Below are 23,318 nucleotides of genomic sequence, written 5' to 3' on the forward strand. Positions count from 1 at the left end.
GCCACCCAGCCGGTGCGGGATTCAGGCGTGCTTGGCCCCTGCCAAAACCCCACAGCGCCACATCTGCTATCCATAAACGCCAGACACTCTCGCTTTCCTTCTCCCTCACCCACACCACCTAGCTCTCCCTCTTCAGCTCTTATTCTAATTTCCCAGTTCTATAGATCCCTTTTGCATTCTCTCTCTCCATCTGAACACCCCAAGACGGGTTCTTCCCTTATCTCTCACTCCTTGACTAGCCCCCTCTCTCTTTATACACATCCAACGGAAACATCTCACCCATTATATCTTCAGTGGGAGCCAGCTAAGTGTGGTGGCAGTGAACTGGGAACCACAGGACATTCCTGCAGCAAGCAGAGCAGGCCTCAGTCAGTCGCGTTAGTTAACTCCTTCTGACCATGGCCAGCACCCAGCAGTACCAAGCACACACTTCACTTATTTTTAGGCTGGATTCCACTGTGTTACCACATTGCCGTTGGTCCCTAAACAACTGCATTTTTATCTGTTTGAAATTGATAGTGTCGGCGGGAAATGTTGTGTACGCTGTCGATAGACATAGTCCCATTCTTTTACGTGTTACTTTAAGGACATTCTCCATGGCGGGTGGGGATATTGCCCCCCCCCCCTCCTGATCATGAACAGCTAGCTAGAACAGCCACACCACACCCCTTCCTTCAGCTTTAAACAAGATGTGTTCAGCACATCACTGTTCAGTGCCCTTGCCTCCATCCACACGAGTAAATCAAAAAAAGCTGATAATAAATGGAGTGTTTCAGGAAACTGTCCAGGGCTCCCGGCGTGCCCCCCAAGGCAATAAAGAGGCATTACTCGTGCGATTGTTTAATCTTTATTTTTCAACTTTTTCCACACTGTAATCAAATTCGCAGTATGAAAAAAATGTACACAGTGAACTTTTGATCCCCTCCATTTCTTGGATCATGTTCCGCTCCTCCAACCCCAAGTCTTCACCTTCTAGTTTCCCAGACATATTGGCATGCCTCTTTGGTGCAGTCCCAACAGAGACCCCGGATGAATAATGGAGCTGCAAGCATGCAAGAGCGCAGTTTTATGATAAATATTACAATTCATAAATCACTGTTTCTCTGAGGAGCATAAAGCATGAGGTGAGGATGGGGAGGGATGTAAAACTGTTGAGGGCTGGGGAACCAGAGAGACCAACATGGGGTCATGCGCTCTCTGCTTGAGTCTGACTGGTGATGAAATGGAGTCTTCAGGTCGGGGAGAGACAACCGGGAAGATGGGGGCGGTGCACTGTGTAAAGGTCTGAGACTGTAGCTGGTGTGGAGGATATAAGCAGTCGACCAAGTGTTTAGAATAAACTTTTTCAATCAATACAATTAATTGAACAGGCACAAATTGTTTCATCAGAAATGTACACTATCTGCTTAAAATAAACAAAAAAACAATTACAATATGGGAATAAAATGTAAAGACCTAAAGGAATGGCAGTGGAAAGAGCTGGATAAGACATCTCCAAACAGAGTGAGCAATGGACCAAAATAGGAAAGGCAAGCTAGTTCATCCAAAATTGTGATCATTGTTGTTCAGATGATCTATTTCTGTGTAATTCATGTGCCAAACATGTTGAAATTGAGAATGGAATCTGTACAACAGTATTATTGATCTGAACATGCTCCCTCTGATTATGCCTCAACATTTTCTTCATGTTTTTTAAAGTTTTTAGTGTTTGATTACAGGGACATGCATGAGTCTCAGATAATCAGTGAGTTCTGTTCCACCCAGTTATCAGTCACTGCAACAAAGAGCCTGTTTCCTCTTATACACTGCTGCCATCTAATGGCCAGGAAACAAACTAACTGGACCACAAGGACGTTTTCGAATGAAATAAAAATAAACAAGTGATTTGGTCTGATTGGTTTTATTTAATACAAATGACAATCCATCTCTTGGAGTGAAAATGTCATCGCCACAGTCCATGCAAGTCCATCAGAACAGACTCCAAAACCCATATAGTACACCTCTTGCAACAGACCTACTCTATGTAAAAATCATCCAGCATCTGAGTCCCTTCTCCCTTGACCCAGGGCAGGGGCAGAGGTACATAGGGGTCATATGTCCAGTGACGCATTGACAAGGTTTATGTTTTTTCCGTACCTAGGGCCTCCTTGATGTGTCCTCTCCAACCCCACTTGGTTCTCAGCTCAACAGGCTTAAACCACAGGATGTCATCTACCAGAGAGAAAAGAGCAGGGGTCAGTTAAAATGAAGATACATCATGTAAACCACAGGTGAGTCAGAGCCACTTCCTACATCGCCACATTGGTAGTACGACAGAAGTTGTGGGCCAAATGGTACAGATTCTCTATATAGTGCACTACCTATGGGCCCTGGTCAAAAGTAGTGCACTATCAAAGGAATGGGGTGCCATTTGCAACAGACTGTGAGAAGTTATGGGGATATTATTGGGAAACATGTAGTGCTCAGCTCAGTGACCCCTCACCCCTGTTGAAGAACATGTATCTGCAGACAGCGGACCGGTGGTTGATCTTGAAAGGGAGTCCACTCAACACCATCCTCTTCAGCACCACACGCTGGGGGTCACAGCTCAGTAGACTACCTGTACCCACCAGGTCCTGCATGCCTGGGGGAGACAATTGTTTTATTATTATTTATTCACTTTTATTTAATTAGGCAAGTCAGTTAAGAGCCATTTTTCTTTACAATGACGGCCTACCCCGGCCAAACTCAGACAACGCTGGGCAAATTGTGCACCACCCTATGGGACTCCCAATCACGGCCGGATATGATACAGCCTGGATTCGAACCAGGTACTACAGTGACACCTCTTGCACTGAGATGCAGTGTGTTAGACCACTGCATCACTCGGGAGCCCAGGAGAGATACAGGCTCAAACACAGGCAGAGATACTAATTCAGCTACACATCAGATACACAAACATTTATATGAACACAGAAGCAAAACATGGAAGTGTGTTCCTCTGGCCTTCCCCATCTTCAAACAGATAGAGACATACTAATTCAGCCAAACATCACTCTATCCAGGCCCTTATCATCCTCCCTCTGTCTGAAGAGCAGTACCCCAGCGGTGGGAAATGTAATGGGGGCTTTTACAGAAACCACGTGGGGGCGTCAGCTCGAAGGAAACGCTCCAGCTTGTGCTTGTCGGCTGGAGAGAGAGCCAATCACAGGTTAGATACAACACTGAGTCGAACACTGACTGTAGACATGGTTCCATCACTTGCTTTGTTAATGCTAAAGTGCTAAAAGATAGCCAACACACAATACTCCAGTCCTCACAGTGTCAGCATATTTGCCATACTTTAATTCAATAGATAATTTTGTTCAAGACATAAATGGTGCAGTTTAGCCAGGTCCCCTAACCTGATGTGTGCTGGGAGAAGATGGTGCAGGCCCTGAACCTCCTGAATCCACAGTGGAACACCAGCTCCTCTTGAGACTTGATAGGGTCTGTGTTGATGGGGTGTCTCCTCAACAGCATGTGCATCACTGACATCTGATCACAGAGGATAGAAAGAAACCAAGGGGTAAGGAACTGGAAGAATAGTTTCTGATGAACTATAGTGTTAATAAGACCATAAGCTAGGGTTGTTAGAATTATAACTTCTATCTACCTACATACAGTGCCTTCGGAAAGTATTCAGACCCATTGACTTTTTCCACATGTTATTAGACTCATCAGTCTACACACAACACCCCATAATGACAAAACAAAAACAGGATTTTAGAAATGTTAGCCAATTTTACAGGCCAAAAAGTTCAATCTTGGACTCATCAGAGCAGAGAATCTTGTTTCTCATGGTCTGACAGTCTTTAGGTGACTTTTGGCAAACTCCAAGCGGGCTGTAACCATTTTACTGAGGAGTTGCTTAAGTCTGGCCACTCTACCATAAAGGCCTGATTGGTGGAGTGCTGCAGAGATGGTTGTCCTTCTGGAAGGTTCTCCCATCTCCACAGAGGAGTTCTAGAGCACTGTCAAAGTGACCATTGGGTTCTTAGTCACCTCTCTGACCAAGGCCTTTCTCCCCCGATTGCTCAGTTTGGACAGGCGGGCAGCTCTGGGAAGAGTCTGGGAAGAGTCTTGCAGCTCTGGGAAGAGTCTGGGAAGAGTCTTGCAGCTCTGGGAAGAGTCACAGATCTTCCCCAGATCTGTGCGTCGACACAATCCTGTCTAGGAGCTCTACGGACAATTCCTTTGAATCATTCCAATCAATTGCATTGACCACAGGTGGACTCCAATCAAGTTGTAGAAAAATGAAGGATGATCAATGGAAACAGGATGCACCTGAGCTCAATTGAGTCTCATAGCAAAGGGTCTGAATACTTATGTAAATAATGTATTTCTGTTCTTTACTTTTTTTAAATGTGCAGAAATGTCTAAAAACCTGTTTTTTTCTTTATCATTGTGGGGATTGTGTGTAGAATGCTGAGGATTTAAAAATATATATTTTTTTACAATAAGGCTGTAACGTAACAAAATGTGGAAAAAGTCCAAGGGTCTGAATACTTTGCGAAGGCACTGTACACACGCACACAAATACACACACACACGTTCTCATCGAACATCTCATTCTAAAATAATGGGTATTCATTTGGAGTTGGTCCCCCCTTTGCTGCTATAAAAGCATCCACTCTTCTGGGAAGACTTTCCACTAGATGTTAGAACATTTCTATGGGGTCTTGCTTCCATTCAGCCACAAGAGCATTAGTGAGGTTGGGCACTGATGTTGGGAGATTAGGCCTGGCTCGCAGTCGGCATTCCAATTCATCCCAAAGGTGTTTGATGGGAATGAGGTCAGTGCTCTGTGCAGGCTAGTCAAGTTCTTCCACACCGCTCTCGACAAACCATTTCTGTATGGACCTCGCTTTGTGTACGTGGGCATTGTCATGATGAAACAGAAAAGGGCTTTCCCAAACTTTTGACACATAGTTGAACTCTCCAGATAGTTGAACTCTTCCACTCTCCAGAGTCCAATGGTGGCGAGCTTTACACCACTCCAGCCGACCCTTGGTATTGCACATGGTGATCTTAGCCTTGTGTACGGCTGCTTGGGCATGGAAACCCATTTCATGAAGCTACCGATGAACAACTATTGTACTGACGTTGCTTCCAGAGGCCGTTTGGAACTCAGTGGTGAGTGTTGCAACCGAAGACAGGCGATTTTTAATACGTCCTTCAGCACTTGGTGGTCCTGTTCTGTGAGCTTGTGTGGCCTACCATTTTGTGGCTGAGCCGTTGTTGCTCCTAAAAGTTTCCACTCCACAATAACAGCACTTACAGTTGACCGGGGAAGCAGGGCAGAAATTAGACAAACTGACTTTTTGGAATTTTCTATGACGGTGTCATGTTGAAAGTCACTGAGCTCTTCAGTAAGGCCATTCTACTGCCTAATGTCTAATGTTTGTCTATGGAGATAGCATGGCTGTGTGCTCGATATTATATACCTGTCAACAACGGGTGTGGCTGAAATAGCCACTAATTTGAAGGGCTGTCCACATACTTTTGTATATATAGTGCATATTTATAATATACAAATATATATAAATTCAGAATTTCTATTACTCTGTAGTTTGGGTACACTTTTAGCAACATATTTTACAGCAGAAATGGGTTACAATTCTTAACTTTCAGACTTAAAACATTCATTCAGGAGTATGCCAATACTGTATACCTTCTGTTCATGTGGCAGTAAGGAGACCAGCACCAAAGCTGCCTGCCTGGACACTCTCCATCACCGTGGGGGGAACATCCACTACATGGAGGGTCACATACCAGCCACCTAGAGAGCAGAGCAGGGTTAATGGATGGGGGGTGGCACAGAGAGGGGACAGGGTTGAAACAGGATGTCACACACACACACACGGCAGACTCTTACCATGGCCCCCTCTTCCTCCTGAGCAGCCTCAGCTAGTACGCGGCGGCCTGTGAGCTCAAAGCTCTGAAACTGGAAGATGCGGGAGTAGTCTGCAGGCAAGTTTTCCACAGGGTTCCAGGGGGAGGAGCGGAAACTCTTCAGGCCCCTGTAACACTGGATCCTGAGCACACAGGAAATTAGCAACGTCAACGTATAGCTAAATAATTACGCTGGGCCAGGACGTCCTGGAAAGTAAAGTTTGGGCGTTAACGGCTTGAAGGCATTGTCTACTACATATGACCAGATGTTTCAGACAAGTTTGGTACATTCCTCCCTCCTCAGACTTTCCCTTGAGTGTTGCTAAAGGAAATGTTACATCTTGGAGTGCTTTGACTCTTTGACCAGAGGCCAGGATCAAGTCACTGGCTGGAAATGAGCTGTTCATCAAGGTTATCACATTCTGCTTGACCATTTTTCCAAATGTAAATATAAACTCAACGTACAGGTAACCACCAAAATAAAGGAAACACTTGAGTAAATGAGGGACACAAAGTATATTGAAAGTAGGTGCTTCCACACAGGTTTGATTCCTGAGTTAATTAAGCAATTAACATCCCATCATGCTTAAGGTTATGTATAAAAATACAGAAATTGCCATTATTTTGGCTACTATGGCTAGAAGAGATCTCAGGGGTCTCAAAAGAGCAAAGGGGGTTTAAACGGTGTGTGTGTCTCAGTCACCAGATCTCAACCCAATCAAACACTTATAGGAGATTCCGGAGCGCCTGAGACAGTGTTTTCCACCACCATCAACAAAACATCAAATTATGGAATTTCTCGTGTGAGAATGGTGTCGCATTCCTCCAATAGAGTTCAAGACACCTAGAATATATGCCAAGGGGCACTGAAGCTGTTCTGGCTCATGGTGACCCAACACCCTATTAAGACACTTTATGTTGGCGTTTCCTTTATTTTGGCAGTTACCTGTATGTGGGTCATGGGTGACTGTGGATGTTACATGTCTTTTTCATGGATTGTTTGAATGATTTTGCTTAGACTGCCCCGCTGTGTTGTAGCCTACATTAAGAGCAGAAGGTCCTGTACAGTACTGAAGGAAAAGGGGCCACTGTGTATTTGATAGACAGTATCATTGTCATGCCCTTACCTGTTTTAGCCGATTGGTCTAGAGGTGTGTCCACTTCATCTGAGAACATCTCATTGGCCCGAGCCTCCCGGTAGCATTTTAACCCCTCCCCTTCCTCTGCCTCATCCATGTGCTCATCATAGCGCTGGTCTGATCCACCCTTGTTTGATGTGGAATTCAGCTCCTCCTCCTCCTCCGAACCACCACCTGAGGCAGCATCTACTAGGGCTGGGAATTGTATTGCGATTCTCACAATTCTATATGTATTGCGATTAGATACTGTGATTTTATTATGACTCGATGTTCCAAACATATTGCTCACTATATGTCTGCTGCAGAGGGACAAGAGACAGCCATGAGAAAACAAGTTTTGTTCAGACATTGAAATAAAAGTGCTGAAAACAAAATTCGCTCCCTATTAAACAAGCTATGAAGGAAATATGCTGGAATTTTGGTGAAAGTACAGCCATCTGGCGCAAAAATAATATTGCGATATTGTCAATATAATATATCGTCAAAAATAATATCCCGACAATATGCAACTGTATCGATCCCCCCATCACTAGTTTCTACTGTAGAGCTACTGTACATACTACATCATACACACCAGACTTTTTCCACATTTTGTTAGGTTACAGCCTTATTCTAAAATTGATTAAATTTGTTTTTCTTCAAGCTACACACAATATCCCATAACGACAGAGCAAAAATAGGTTTAGAAATGTTTGTTAATGTATTAAAAACAAAAAAAACGTAAATATCACATTTATATAAGTCGTCAGACCCTTTCCTCAAGTACTTTGTTGAAGCACCTTTGACAGCGATTACAGCCTTGAATCTTCTTTGGTATGACGCTACAAGCTTGGCACACCTGTATTTGGGGAGTTTCTTCCATTCTTCTCTGCAGATGCTCTCAAGCTCTGTCAGGTTGGATGGGAACGTTGCTGCACAGCTATTTTCAGGTTTCTCCAGAGATGTTCGGTCGGTCGGGTTCAAGTCAGGGCTCTGGCTGGGCCACTCAAGGACATTCAGACTTGTCCCACAGCCACTCCTGCGTTGTCTTGGCTGTGTGCTTAGGGTCGTTGTCATGTTGGAAGGTGAACCTTCGCCCCAGTCTGAGGTTCTGAGTGCTCTGGAGCAGGTTTTCATCAAGGATCTCTATGTATTTTGCTTCGTTCATCTTTGCCTCGATCCTGACTAGTCTCCCAGTCCCTGCTGCTGAAACATATTCCCACAACATGATGCTGCCACCACAATTCTTCACTGTAGGGATGGTGCCAGGTTTGCTCCATGCGTGACACTTAGAATTCAGGCCAAAGAGCTCAATCTTGGTTTCATCAGATAGGAGAATCTTGTTCCTCATGATCTGAAAGTCTTTAGTTGCCTTTTGGCAAACTCCAAGCGGGCTGTCATGTGCCTTTTACTGAGGAGTGGCTTCAGTCTGGTCACTCTACCATAAAGGCCTGATTGGTGGAGTGCTGCACAGATGCACCAAGACCTGCACCAAGACCCCCATTTGGGAAGGGAAAGGGGATACCTAGCCAGTTGTACAACAGAATGCATTCAAATGAAATGTGTCTTCCGCATTTAACCCAACCCCTCAGAGAGGTGCGGGGGACTACCTTAATCTCAGATTTGCCAGGCTGACAGCTCTAGGAAGAGTCTTAGTGGTTCCAAACTTCTTCCATTTAAGAATGATGGAAGCCATTGTGTTCCTGGGGACCTTCAATGCTGCAGAAATGTTTTGGTGCCCTTCCCCAGATCTGTGCCTTGACACAATCCTGTCTCGGAGCTCTACAGACAATTTCTTCGACCTCATGGCTTGGTTTTTGCTCTGACATGCACTGTCAACTGTGGGACCTTACAGTGCCTTGCGAAAGTATTCGGCCCCCTTGAACTTTGCGACCTTTTGCCACATTTTAGGCTTCAAACATAAAGATATAAAACTGTATTTTTTTGTGAAGAATCAACAACAAGTGGGACACAATCATGAAGTGGAACAATATTTATTGGATATTTCAAACTTTTTTAACAAATCAAAAACTGAAACATTGGGCGTGCAAAATTATTGTTGTTATAGAGCAGTCTGACTGAGCGGGGGTGGGCATCAGCAGGCTCGTAAGCATTCATTCAAACAGCACTTTCATGCGTTTTGCCAGCAGCTCTTTGTTGTGCATCAAGCATTGCGCCGTTTATGACTTCAAGCCTATCAACTCCCGAGATGAGGCTGGTGTAACCGATGTAAAATGGCTAGCTAGTTGGCTGGCTGCGCGCTAATAGCGTTTCAAATGTCACTCGCTCTGAGACTGGGAGTGGTTGTACCCCTTGTTCTGCATGGGTAACGCTGCTTCGAGGGTGGCTGTTGTCGTTGTGTTCCTGGTTCAAGCCCAGGGAGAAGCGAGAAGAGGGAAGGAAGCTATACTGTTACACTGGCAATACTAAAGTGCCTATAAGAACATCCAATAGTCAAAGGTTAATGAAATACAAATGGTATAGAGAGAAATAGTCCTATAATTCCTATAATAACTACAACCTAAAACTTCTTACCTGGGAATATTGAAGACTCATGTTAAAAGGAACCACCAGCTTTCATATGTTCTCATGTCCTGAGCAAGGAACTTAAATGTTAGCTTTCTTACATGGCACATATTGCACTTTTACTTTCTTCTCCAACACTTTGTTTTTGCATTATTTAAAACAAATTGAACATGTTTCATTATTTATTTGAGGCTAAATTGATTTTATTGATGTATTACATTAAGTTAAAATAACTGTTCATTCACTATTGTTGTAATTGTCATCATTACAAATACATTTAAAACTTCTTTTGGTCCTCCAATAATCGGTATCGGTATCGGCGTTGAGAAAATCATAATCGGTCGACCTCTACTATTTATAAACCTAATGGTGTTGGCCCAAGGAAGTTAGAAGAAGTGTAAAAGTGGTTCTCACAGAAGTGGCATTAGAGTAAGCTAGAGATACATGGGGGGGGGGGATCCACACTGCATGGGGTCAATTCACAACCTTCAGAACAACTCCAGCTGTAATAATAATAATAATCATGATCATCCCCAGCACCCTTTCCTCCATTGTTAACATCTCCTAGATGTTAAATCCTGTCTAACCCCAACATCAAACACATTCTAATAACGATTAAAGAAAATAAATGGAGCTGAACCTTTTCTCCAAAGAAGAATTTCCCCCTTTCTTTCAAGCAAGGCTGTTATAAATAAATGGCCGTCCCTCCCTTGGTCCAGACAGGAAGTTGTGTCCGCGGAGCAGGAAATCAGGTGGCTTCTCTCGGGACCCTTGCTCCAAACACTATTGTTGCCACGGTGAGCAGCCTGGCACTACAGCCCAGAGGCAGACACTGAGAAAACAAACAATAGTGCTGCGCCGCAGACCAACCACGGGTTACGTATACACTGTTTTGTTCCACCCCCAACCACACACCGTCCGGCGCCGCAACTTTTTTCTCTCCACCAATCACTGTCCTGTCTGAGCTGCTTCCCCCTGACGTCTTCCGCATCACCCCACATCAGCTCAGACGTCTCAACAATCAACTCAGACTGTAGGATCACCCTCTTCTCCTTACACTACTCTGTCTGCTTACGCTTTCCTTTAGTGGTTTCACTATCGCAACAGGCAGAGGGTAAACAAACATGTAAACAAACACCTTAGCAGTGCACCCAATGCCCTGGGACAGGACGAGGTCAGTGTAACAGTTGTCACTCTTTCTTCTGTAGTAATGGCTACACCAACTGAGTTGACCCTCACATTCATTTATGCACTGTCTCGATGAACACACACAGGACTCCACACTCTCACACTGACACCACAACACACACATAACATGCATACACATTTACACTAACTCTACACACATACAATCTTCCTTTACACTGCTACTACTCTGTCATACATCCTGATGCCTAGTCACCTTACCCCTATACATAATCTACCTTGCTCCCAGGCAGACTTAGTCTTGCTACCAGGCAGACTAAATCACCTTTTTGCCCGCTTTGAGGACAATACAGTGCCACTGACACGGCCTGCAACAAAAACATGCGGACTCTCTCCTTCACTGCAGCCGAGGTGAGTAAAACATTTAAACGTGTTAACCCTCGCAAGGCTGTAGGCCCAGACGGCATCCTGGCGGGCTGTATCACCGCCTGGTACGGCAACTGCTCCGCCCACAACCGTAAGGCTCTCCAGAGGGTAGTGAGGTCTGCACAACGCATCACCGGGGGCAAACTACCTGCCCTCCAGGACACCTACACCACCCGATGTTACAGGAAGGCCATAAAGATCATCAAGGACAACAACCACCCGAGCCACTGCCTGTTCACCCCGCTATCATCCAGAAGGCGAGGTCAGTACAGGTGCATCAAAGCTGGGACCGAGAGACTGAAAAACAGCTTCTATCTCAAGGCCATCAGACTGTTAAACAGCAACCACTAACATTGAGTGGCTGCTGCCAACACACTGACCCAACTCCAGCCACTTTAATAATGGGAATTGATGGGAAATTATGTAAAATATATCACTAGCCACTTTAAACAATGCTACCTAATATAATGTTTACATACCCTACATTATTCATCTCATATGTATACGTATATACTGTACTCTATATCATCTACTGCATCTTTATGTAACACATGTATCACTAGCCACTTTAACTATGCCACTTTGTTTACATACTCATCTCATATGTATATACTGTACTCAATACCACCTACTGTATCTGGCCTATGCTGCTCTGTACCATCACTCATTCATATATCTTTATGTACATATTCTTTATCCCCTCACACTTGTGTGTATAAGACAGTAGTTTTGGAATTGTTAGTTAGATTACTTGTTGGTTATTACTGCATTGTCGGAACTAGAAGCACAAGCATTTCGCTACACTCGCATTAACATCTGCTAACCATGTGTATGTGACAAATACATTTAATTTGATTTAATTTTACCTCTATCACTCCAGTATCCCTTCACATTGTAAATTTGGTACTGGAACTGACCCTGTATATAGCTTCTTACTTTCTCGTGTTCTAATTTCTAGTGTCTTTGCTCTTCCTTATGTTATTGTTTATGAATACTGCATTATTGGGTTAAGAGCTTACAAGAAAAGCACTGCACTTGGGCACGTAACAATAAAATTGGAAACTAATGTATGTGCTGGAAAAATACATCCATAACTATTCTTCTGTGCAGACTTTTCAGTTTCCCAGGCTGTGGATTGTATTCACTACACACCACCTGAGAGTCAAGGTCCTCTTCATCTATGGATGCGTCCATCATCGCGTCATCATCCTCCTCACCATTCTCATCCTCCCCTTCCACAATCCACGTGGCCTGGTAGTCTGATGTCCCCTTAGGCACCTTCATAGCACGCTTGCTCTTTCTGGCCTCTGAGGGGAGGACGAGGGGGGAAGGAGAACATTTATTAAAGAAGTTCATTACATTGTAAACCCAGAGACAATAATAAACTCAATGTGTTGACATGATCCGGTTCAAAGTACCCAGACAATGGATGCCAACAACAGCACTGCGACCATAGATCTAACATGTAATTCAACGTAATGACCCTCTATAACTCTGCCCTCTCTCTCCCTTTACCTTCAGCCTCCAGCAGTTCAGTATCAGCGGGCCAGGTCTGCTCTCCATCCATGGGGCCTACCTCTGCCTCGGCCTGCAGATTCTCCCTGCGAGCTGGGTCTGCCTTCATCAGCACCCGCACTGACTCCATTTCATCAACACCACCATCCTGAAACACATAGAGAGCACAGTTAGCACGTACTGCCAACAAGCAGAAGCAGCTCTGATAAATGCCTTCACTATAGTTTGTAAATTATGAATTAAATCACTGTCAATTTTGTATGTAATGATATCAGCCCGTGATAAGCTGTGACCATCTTCATAACATTGCAAAAATCAGAAATATTGTGCACAAAAATGCAGAACAGCTAAACAATGCCTTTGTCAATTCTAGATTAGACTAGTGCAATGATATACTCTCCTGCTAAACTGATAAATAAACTTCAGTTAGTGCTAAATACGGCTGCTAGAATCTTGACTTGAACCAAAAAAATTGTATCATGTTACTCCAGTAATATTACTGACTTCCTGTTAAGGCTAATTTCAAGGTTTTACTGTTAACCTACAAAGCATTACATGGACTTGCTCCTACTCATCTCTCCGATTTGGTACATACCTACACGTACGCTACGGTCACAAGACGCAGGCCTCCTTATTGTCCCTAGAATTTCAAAGCAAACAGCTGGAGGCAGGGCTATAGATGTTTGAGGGCTATACTCAGCCTCATCTGAGGGTAGTAAGTTGGTGGTCTGTTGATATCCCTCTAGAGGTGTGGGGGCTGTGCTTTGGCAAAATGTGTGGGGTTCTATCCTGTCTGGTTGACCCTGTCTAGGGGTATCGTTGGACAGGGCCACAGTTTACATACACCTTAGCCAAATACATTTAAACTCAGTTTTTCACAATTCCTGACATGTGATCCAAGTAAAAATTCCCTGTCTTAGGTCAGTTAGGATTACCACTTTATTTTAAGAATGTGAAATTAGAATACTAGAATAATAGTAGAGAGAATGATTTATTACAGCTTTTATTTCTTTCATCACATTCCAGTGGGTCAGAAGTTTACATACACTCAATTAGTATTTGGTAGCCTTGCCTTTAAATTGTTTAACTTGGGTCAAACGTTTTGGGTAGCCTTTGTCACGCCCTGACCATAGAGAGCTGTTTATTCTCTATGTTGGTTAGGTCGGGGTGTGACTAAGGCTGGGTTATTTAGGGGAATTGTATATCTATGTTGGCCTGGTATGGTTCCCAATCAGAGGCAGCTGTTTATCGTTGTCTCTGATTGGGGATCATATTTAGGTAGCCATTTCCCCATTGTGCTTGGTGGGATCTTGTCTAAGTTGCCTGTGAGTATTATTATAGCTTTACATTTCGTTTGTTCGCTTTCTTGTTTTGTTCTTGAAGGTTTCTATTTCAAAATAAAGGAAGGAAACATATCACGCTGCATCTTGGTCTACTCCTTATGACGAACGTGACAGAAGATCCCACCACAAACGGACCAAACAGCGTGGCCAGGAGGAGCAGGTATCCTGGGCCTGGGAGGAGATAATGGCAGGAGACGAAAGCCTTCCATGGAAGCAGACGCAAGAGATGAAGGAAGGACAACGACGACACCGGGGTTCGCGGCCACGACGGAAGGGAGCCTCAAAAAGTAAATTGGGGGGGCCACACGGAGTGGTCGGCAAAGCCGAGGGGCGAGTCTGAGAGCGAAGAAGAATATTGGGATAGACTGAGGGAGGAGTATTGTGAGATAGTTGAGGGGAGGGATGAGGTAGAGTGGATGGTTTGGTGTCTGGAGCGAGACAGTCGCCGTGAGGAGCGTGGGACCAGTCAGGCACCATGTTTTGCGGAGATACGCAATGTGCCTCCAGTACGCATCCACAGCCCGGTGCGTTCTGTGCCAGCTCCTCGCACTAGTGAGCTTCTAGCCAGGACGGGTTGTGCCGGCTCAGCGCTCCTGGTCTCCAGTACCCCTCCTCGGTCCAGGATATCCTGCGCCGGCTCTACGCACTGTGTTGCCAGTGCGCCTCCACAGCCCAGTGCGTCCTGTGCCAGCGCCCCGAGCTTGCCAGGCTAAAGTGAGCATCCAGCCAGGATGGGTTGTGCCATCTCTACGCTCTAGACCTCCAGTGCGCCTCCACAGTCCAGTACGTCCTGTGCCTCCTCCTCACACTCCAGAGCTCCAGAGCTTCCGGCGACGTTTCACAGTCCGGAACCTCCAACGACGGTCCATGGTCCGGAACCTCCTGAGACGGTCCATGGTCTGGAACCTCCTGAGACGGTCCACTGTCTGGAACCTCCTGAGACGGTCCATGGTCCGGAACCTCCTGAGACGGTCAACGGTCCGGAACCTCCTGAGACGGTCCATGGTCTGGAACCTCCTGAGACGGTCCACTGTCCGGAACCTCCTGAGACGGTCCATGGTCCGGAACCTCCTGAGACGGTCAACGGTCCGGAACCTCCTGAGACGGTCCATGGTCCGGAACCTCCTGAGACGGTCCACGGTCCGGAACCTCCTGAGACCGTCCGCGGTCCGGAACATCCAGCGACGGTCCGCCATCCAGAGCCTCCAGCGACAGTCTGCGGTCCAGAGTCCCCGGCAACAGTCTGCGGTCCAGAGTCCCCGGCGACAGTCTGCGGTCCAGTTCCTCCGGTGATGTATCCACGAGCGGAGACGAACCGCGGTCCGGAGTCCTCGGCAACGATCTACGGTCCGGAGTCCCTGGCGATGATCCACTGTCTGGAGCCTCCGGCGACGATCCACTGTCCAGAGCCTCCGGTGACGATCTAAGGTCCGGTGCCTCCGGCGACGATCCACGGTCCAGAGTCCCCGGCGACGATCTACGGTCCAGTTCCTCCGGTGATGTATCCACGAGCGGAGTGGGGACTTTGCCCCGCACCGGAGCTGCCCCCGACGGTAGATGCCCACCCGGGCCCTCCCCTATTGAGTCAGGTTTTGTCCGCACCTTTGGGGGAGGAGGGGGGGGGTACTGTCACGCTCTGACCATAAAGAGCTGTTTATTCTCCATGTTGGTTAGGTCGGGGTGTGATTAAGGTTGGGTTATCTAGGGGAATTGTATATCTATGTTGGCCTCGTATGGTTCCCAATCAGAGGCAGCTGTTTATCATTGTCTCTGATTGGGGATTATATTTAGGTAGCCATTTCCCCATTGTGCTTGGTGGGATCTGTAGTTGCCTGTGAGCATTATTATAGCTTCACGTTTCCTTTGTTCACTTTGTTGTTTTGAAGTTTTCTATTCCAAAATAAAGGATGGAAACATACCACGCTGCATCTTGGTCTACTCCTTATGACGAACTTGACAGCCTTCCACAAGCTTCCCACAATATGTTGGGTGAATTTTGGCCCATTCCTCCTGACAGAGCTGGTGTAACGGAGTCAGATTTGTAGGCCTCCTTGCTCGCACACTTTTTGAGTTTCCCACAAATATTCTATAGGATTGAGGTCAGGGCTTTGTCCTTTGTTATCCTTAAGCCATTTTGCCACAACTTTGGAAGTATGCTTGAGGTCATTGTCCATTTGGAAGACCCATTTGCGACCAAGCTTTAAATTCCCGATTGATGTCTTGAGATGTTGCTTCAATATATCCACATAATTTTCCTCCCTCATGATGCCATCTATTTTGTGAAGTGCACCGGTCACTCCTGCAGCAAAGTACCCCCACAACATGATGCTGCCACCCCCGTGCTTCACGGTTGGGATGGTGTTCTTCGGCTTGCAAGCCTCCCCCGTTTTCCTCCAAAATAACGATGGTCATTATGGCCAAACAGTTTTATTTTTGTTTCATCAGACCAGAGGACATTTCTCCAAAAAGTACGATCTTTGTCCCCGTTTGTAGTTTCAAACCGTAGTCAAGCTTTTTTTATGGCGGTTTTGGAGCAGTAGCTTCTTCCTTGCTGAGCGGCCTTTCAGCTTATGCCGATATAGGACTCATTTTACTGTAGATATAGATACTTTGTACCTTTTTCCTCCAGCATCTTCACAAGGTCCTTTGCTGTTGTTCTGGGATTGATTTGAACTTTTCACACCAAAGTACGTTCATCTCCAGGAGACAGAACGAGTCTCCTTCCTGAGCGGTATGATGGCTGCGTGGTCCCATGGTGTTTATACTAGCGTACTATTGTTTGTACAGATGAACGTGGTACCTTCAAGCGTTTGGAAATTGCTCCCAAGGATGAACCAGATTTGTGGAGGTCTAAAATTTGTTTTCTGAGGTCTTGGCTGATTTCTTTTGATTTTCCCATGAGGTCAAGCAAAGAGGCACTGAGTTTGAAGGTAAGCCTCCAATTGACTCAAATGATGTCAATTAACCTATCAGAAGATTCTAAAGCCATGACATCCTTTACTAGAATTTTCCAAGCTGTTTAAAGGCACAGTCAACTAAGTGTATGCAAACTTCTGACCCATTGGAATCGTGATACAGTGAAGTTATAAGTTAAATAATCTGTCTGTAAACAATTGTTGGAAAAATGACTTGTGTCATGCACAAAGTAGATGTCCTAACCTACTTGCCAAAACTATAGTTTGTTAACAAGAAATTTGCGAAGTGGTTGAAAATCTAGTTTTAATGACTCCAACCTGGGTGTATGTAAACTTCCGACTTCACCTGTATGTGCCGGGGGGCTAGGGTCAGTCTATCCTATCTTTTGTCCTATGTGAACATTAATATGTTCCCTCTAATCCTCCCATTTCTCTCCCCTCCCGGGGGAACTGAGCCCTAAGAGAGAGAGAGGGAGAAACTGACCCACCTGCATGCCTACGTCTACTTCCTTCCCAGGCTTGGCAGGACAGGCGGTCATAGTTGAGGGGAAGGGGGTCTATGGGCGATTCGATCTGACTGAGCTGGAAGTCTCCAAACCCAGAGATGTGCACCAGCCTGTCGACCTGCAGAGGGCAGCCTCGGACATACCCAGACACACGCAGGGTCCCCAGGCCCGTGGGTGCTTCCCCTCTCCCTTTCTCAGAGCTGTTGGGGGTATAGGGCCTGCTGGCCCAGGAGGTGAGGCTGACGGGAGCAGAAGCCCAACCTCCTCTGCCTCTGTGCTCCCAGGTGTCTGAAGTCAGTGTGGCGTCCTGGTCTGAGTCCAGAGGGAAGAGGCGCGCCCCAGGGAAGCGGATTTTGGATATCTTGGCTAGCGCCCGCCGTGAGTCCACACGCTTCTTCACTGCCAGGTCTGAAATACCCTGACACACCAGAGCTGGGGGAGAGAGAAATGGAGGTTATATAGGATAGAGATGACAGTGGATGCAGAGAAAAAAATCGATGGGGTAGTTGAGATTTGGAGTAAAGGAATCAGTATAATATCTACAGTATGTCATCTGCTAAACATTTATCTAATCTGCAAGGGGAGAGCAAGTTGAAAAAAATCAAGCGCACTGTGAGCATATCTTTTGGATACGTTGTATGGAAGCTTACAATGGGCTGGTAGCCCATGTGCAAAGAGACCGAGGCAGTAGTCTCCATAACTGTCCCAGCCTTCTGTAGAGTCCAGCACAAACACCAGACTATCTGCTACCTTCACCACATCCAGTAGAGAGTGCATGTCAACTGGAGAGAGAAGGGAGAGAATAGAGTCAGAGATTATGTTATCGGATTAGTACTAGTGTCAGCATCAAACGAAGGCAGGTAGCCTAGTGGTTAAGAGCGTTAGGCCAGCAACCGAAAGGTAGCTGGTTTGAATCCCCGAGCAGACTAGGTGAAATATCTGTCGACGTGACCTTGAGCAAGGCACTTAACCCTAATTGCTCCTGTAAAGGAGTCAGCATGCTTCAGTTCGGCTGGTGCCTAGCCAAACCCGGCTAGCCGAACCGAATGAGTGCGCTTGCATACTCCCTTAGAAAACCTCTGCTTAAAAAATGTACATATAACGACAATAGTACTGTTTGTCCATTTTGAGACGCCATAGCAATTATACACTTCCTCAAAATAGTCAGAATTGATCTGAGATATCTCAAGAAATCTATAATTAAATTATGTTTTTGCAGAGATCTAATTTAACATCTAACTAAGATGTTTGGTGCAGTATTTCTCAATGAAAAAAATGTACATCAAAGTGAGTTGTCTCTCGTTGAATGACAGAGTTTATAGAAGAATCTCTACTAATGACGGCAAACCCCGGCCAAACCCAGACAACGCTGGGCCAATTGTGCGCCGCCCTATGGTACTCCCAATCACAGCCGGATGTGATGCAGCCTAGATTTGAGTAAGTATGCAGTGAGTATGCAGTGCCGACCCGTCATTCAAGGCAGGGGGGGGCTCGTTGTTATTTTGTCATTAATACATGTCACATATCAGTTTGCAAACAATGTAAAAAAAAAATATATATATATATATATGTGTGTAAAAAAAAAAATATATATATATATATATATATATATATATACACAGTGCCTTGCGAAAGTATTCGGCCCCCTTGAACTTTGCGACCTTTTGCCACATTTCAGGCTTCAAACATAAAGATATAAAACTGTATTTTTTTGTGAAGAATCAACAACAAGTGGGACACAATCATGAAGTGGAACGACATTTATTGGATATTTCAAACTTTTTTAACAAATCAAAAACTGAAAAATTGGGCGTGCAAAATGATTCAGCCCCCTTAAATTAATACTTTGTAGCGCCACCTTTTGCTGCGATTACAGCTGTAAGTCGCTTGGGGTATGTCTCTATCAGTTTTGCACATCGAGAGACTGAAATTTTTTCCCATTCCTCCTTGCAAAACAGCTCGAGCTCAGTGAGGTTGGATGGAGAGCATTTGTGAACAGCAGTTTTCAGTTCTTTCCACAGATTCTCAATTGGATTCAGGTCTAGACTTTGACTTGCCATTCTAACACCTGGATATGTTTATTTTTGAACCATTCCATTGTAGATTTTGCTTTATGTTTTGGATCATTGTCTTGTTGGAAGACAAATCTCCGTCCCAGTCTGGACTGGGATAAAAAAAAATCATTAAAAAAAAAAGTCTTTTGCAGACTCCATCAGGTTTTCTTCCAGAATGGTCCTGTATTTGGCTCCATCCATCTTCCCATCAATTTTAACCGTCTTCCCTGTCCCTGCTGAAGAAAAGCAGGCCCAAACCATGATGCTGCCACCACCATGTTTGACAGTGGGGATGGTGTGTTCAGGGTGATGAGCTGTGTTGCTTTTACGCCAAACATAACGTTTTGCATTGTTGCCAAAAAGTTCAATTTTGGTTTCATCTGACCAGAGCACCTTCTTCCACATGTTTGGTGTGTCTCCCAGGTGGCTTGTGGCAAACTATAAACGACACTTTTTATGGATATCTTTAAGAAATGGCTTTCTTCTTGCCACTCTTCCATAAAGGCCAGATTTGTGCAATATACGACTGATTGTTGTCCTATGGACAGAGTCTCCCACCTCAGCTGTAGATCTCTGCAGTTCATCCAGAGTGATCATGGGTCTCTTGGCTCCATCTCTGATCAGTCTTCTCCTTGTATGAGCTGAAAGTTTAGAGGGACGGCCAGGTCTTGGTAGATTTGCAGTGGTCTGATACTCCTTCCATTTCAATATTATCGATTGCACAGTGTTCCTTGGGATGTTTAAAGCTTGGGAAATCTTTTTGTATCCAAATCCGGCTTTAAACTTCTTCACAACAGTATCTCGGACCTGCCTGGTGTGTTCCTTGTTCTTCATGATGCTCTCTGCGCTTTTAACGGACCTCTGAGACTATCACAGTGCAGGTGCATTTATACAGAGACTTGATTACACACAGGTGGATTGTATTTATCATCATTAGTCATTTAGGTCAACATTGGATCATTCAGAGATCCTCACTGAACTTCTGGAGAGAGTTTGCTGCACTGAAAGTAAAGGGGCTGAATAATTTTGCACGCCCAATTTTTCAGTTTTTGATTTGTTACAAAAAGTTTGAAATATCCAATAAATGTCGTTCCACTTCCTGATTGTGTCCCACTTGTTGTTGATTCTTCACAAAAAAATACAGTTTTATATCTTTATGTTTGAAGCCTGAAATGTGGCAAAAGGTCGCAAAGTTCAAGGGGGCCGAATACTTTCGCAAGGCACTGTATATATATACACAGTACCAGTCAAAAGTTTGGACACACCTACTCTTCATTCAATGTTTTTTCTTAATTTTTTACTATTTTCTACATTGTAGATGTCACGACTTCCGCCGAAGTCGGCTACTCTCCTTGTTCGGGCAGCATTCGGCGATCGACATCGCCGGCTTTCTAGCCATTGCCGTTCCATTTTTCCATTGTTCCATTTGTTTTGTCTTGTTCCCTGCACACCTGGTTTTCATTCCCTAATCACACTGCATGTATTTATTCCTCTGTTCCCCTCCATGTCTTTGTATGAAATTGTTTTTGTTACATGTTTGTGTGTACGTGCCAGGCTGGGTTTTTCCCGGAGGTTTTGACACAGTGGCGTCTGTCTGTTTTATTGCCTCTGCCTTAATAAAGTGTGCTCCTGTTCACAACTCTCTGCTCTCCTGCAACTGACTTCTCCACCAGTAGCGTACAGTGTGACAGTAGAATAGACACCAACTTGTCTAACTTGTCCACTCCTTCTTTTGTGGCATTGTAATCCATTATGATTTCTGGTTTTTGATGTTCCTGGCCACAGATTCTCCCATCACTATGCAGCGTACTCATGAGTACCACATTTTTGCCTTTCTTTGGCACGTAGAACACGAGGGATGTGTCGGCCGTGAACACAAACTTAGATGAATTGATAGGCCTGTTACGTGTATTCAACAGCTAAGGTGGGAGGCTCTGGCTTGGTTTTTCGTACTGTTCCTATCATCAGCTTCCTCTAGAGGAGCTCCTGTCCCAGCTTGTGCGAAGTAAAAAAATTATCCCATGTGATGTTGAGTCCCTGTGTCAAGTCCAGGACAACCCACATCCCTTGGTTTTTCTTAGGGCCTCCTCGATATGGCTTCTCTGTATACACTTGCAAAATTACCACGCTGCATTTTGGTCCGATCCTTGCTTACACCTCCTCTTCAGAGGAGGAGATAGAAGAAAACCGTAACAAATGTAGCATTCTCACTGGAGGGATAGATGTACAATTAATGTATTATTTAGTGTTGTGCCTTTGCTGTCATGTATCCCCAAAACATTTTTTTTGTGTTTGCCCCACCAAGCTGTACATGCTAAAATCGACCACTGAAAGTATGGAGTTCCCACATCTGATGATATTAATTTGTCACGGCTAACGTTACGTTCGAAACAGAATTTGAAGCACGTGTTCGGCAGCACAGCAGCAGCACGTCCATGGCTACAATCAGTGACAGAAAGGGACACATTCCTCTGTCACAAACGTACCCTTGTTCTCCTGTTCGATTTCTCCTTTCCTCCGATGCGTGCCACGTTTGTGTTGTTTGTTTTTCACTGGCTCTGTGGCCCTGTTGTTGTTCTCCACCAGACACCATTTTCGCCACGCTCGTGTGACGGCATGCCAACTTTGATGACGTAGTTCACTTGCTATTGAGAAAGGCCGCCGTAGGCAAATCAAATCAAATTTATTTATTATAGCCCTTCGTACATCAGCTGATATCTCAAAGTGCTGTACAGAAACCCAGCCTAAAACCCCAAACAGCAAGCAATGCAGGTGTAGAAGCACGGTGGCTAGGAAAAACTCCCTAGAAAGGCCAAAACCTAGGAAGAAACCTAGAGAGGAACCAGGCTATGTGGGGAGGCCAGTCTTCTTCTGGCTGTGCCGGGTGGAGATTATAACAGAACATGGCCAAGATGTTCAAATGTTCATAAATGACCAGCATGGTCTAATAATAGTAAGGCAGAACAGTTGAAACTAGAGCAGCAGCACGGTCAGGTGGACTGGGGACAGCAAGGAGTCATCATGTCAGGTAGTCCTGGGGCATGGTCCTAGGGCTCAGGTCCTCCGAGAGAGAGAAAGAAAGAGAGAATTAGAGAGAGCATATGTGGGGTGACCAGTCCTCTTCTGGCTGTGCCGGGTGGAGATTATAACAGAACATGGCCAAGATGTTCAAATGTTCATAAATGACCTGCATGGTCGAATAATAATAAGGCAGAACAGTTGAAACTTGAGCAGCAGCACGGCCAGGTGGACTGGGGACAGCAAGGAGTCATCATGTCAGGTAGTCCTGGGGCATGGCCCTAGGCCTCCGAGAGAGAGAAAGAAAGAGAGAAGGAGAGAATTAGAGAACGCACACTTAGATTCACACAGGACACCGAATAGGACATGAGAAGTACTCCAGATATAACAAACACCCTAGCCCCCCGACACATAAACTACTGCAGCATAAATACTGGAGGCTGAGACAGGAGGGGTCAGGAGACACTGTGGCCCCATCCGAGGACACCCCCGGACAGGGCCAAACAGGAAGGATATAACCCCACCCACTTTGCCAAAGCACAGCCCCCACACCACTATATCTTCAACCACCAACTTACCATCCCGAGACAAGGCTGAGTATAGCCCACAAAGATCTCCGCCATGGCACAACCCAAGGGGGGGCGCCAACCTAGACAGGATGACCACATCAGTGAATCAACCCACTCAGGTGACGCACCCCTTCCAGGGACGGCATGAGAGAGCCCCAGTAAGCCAGTGACTCAGCCCCTGTAATAGGGTTAGAGGCAGAGAATCCCAGTGGAAAGTGGGGAACCGGCCAGGCAGAGACAGCAAGGGTGGTTCGTTGCTCCAGAGCCTT

The 23,318-nt window shown here is 45.4% G+C and overlaps 1 pseudogene; it reads right to left on the minus strand.

Moving 5' to 3' along the window:
* Window positions 1–852: 852 nt before the first annotated feature.
* On the minus strand, window positions 853–22,610 carry LOC135552949 (pre-rRNA-processing protein TSR1 homolog; annotated as a pseudogene).
* Window positions 22,611–23,318: the final 708 nt, after the last annotated feature.

Source organism: Oncorhynchus masou, chromosome 13 (assembly GCF_036934945.1).
Source record: "Oncorhynchus masou masou isolate Uvic2021 chromosome 13, UVic_Omas_1.1, whole genome shotgun sequence".
Lineage (NCBI taxonomy): Eukaryota > Metazoa > Chordata > Actinopteri > Salmoniformes > Salmonidae > Oncorhynchus > Oncorhynchus masou.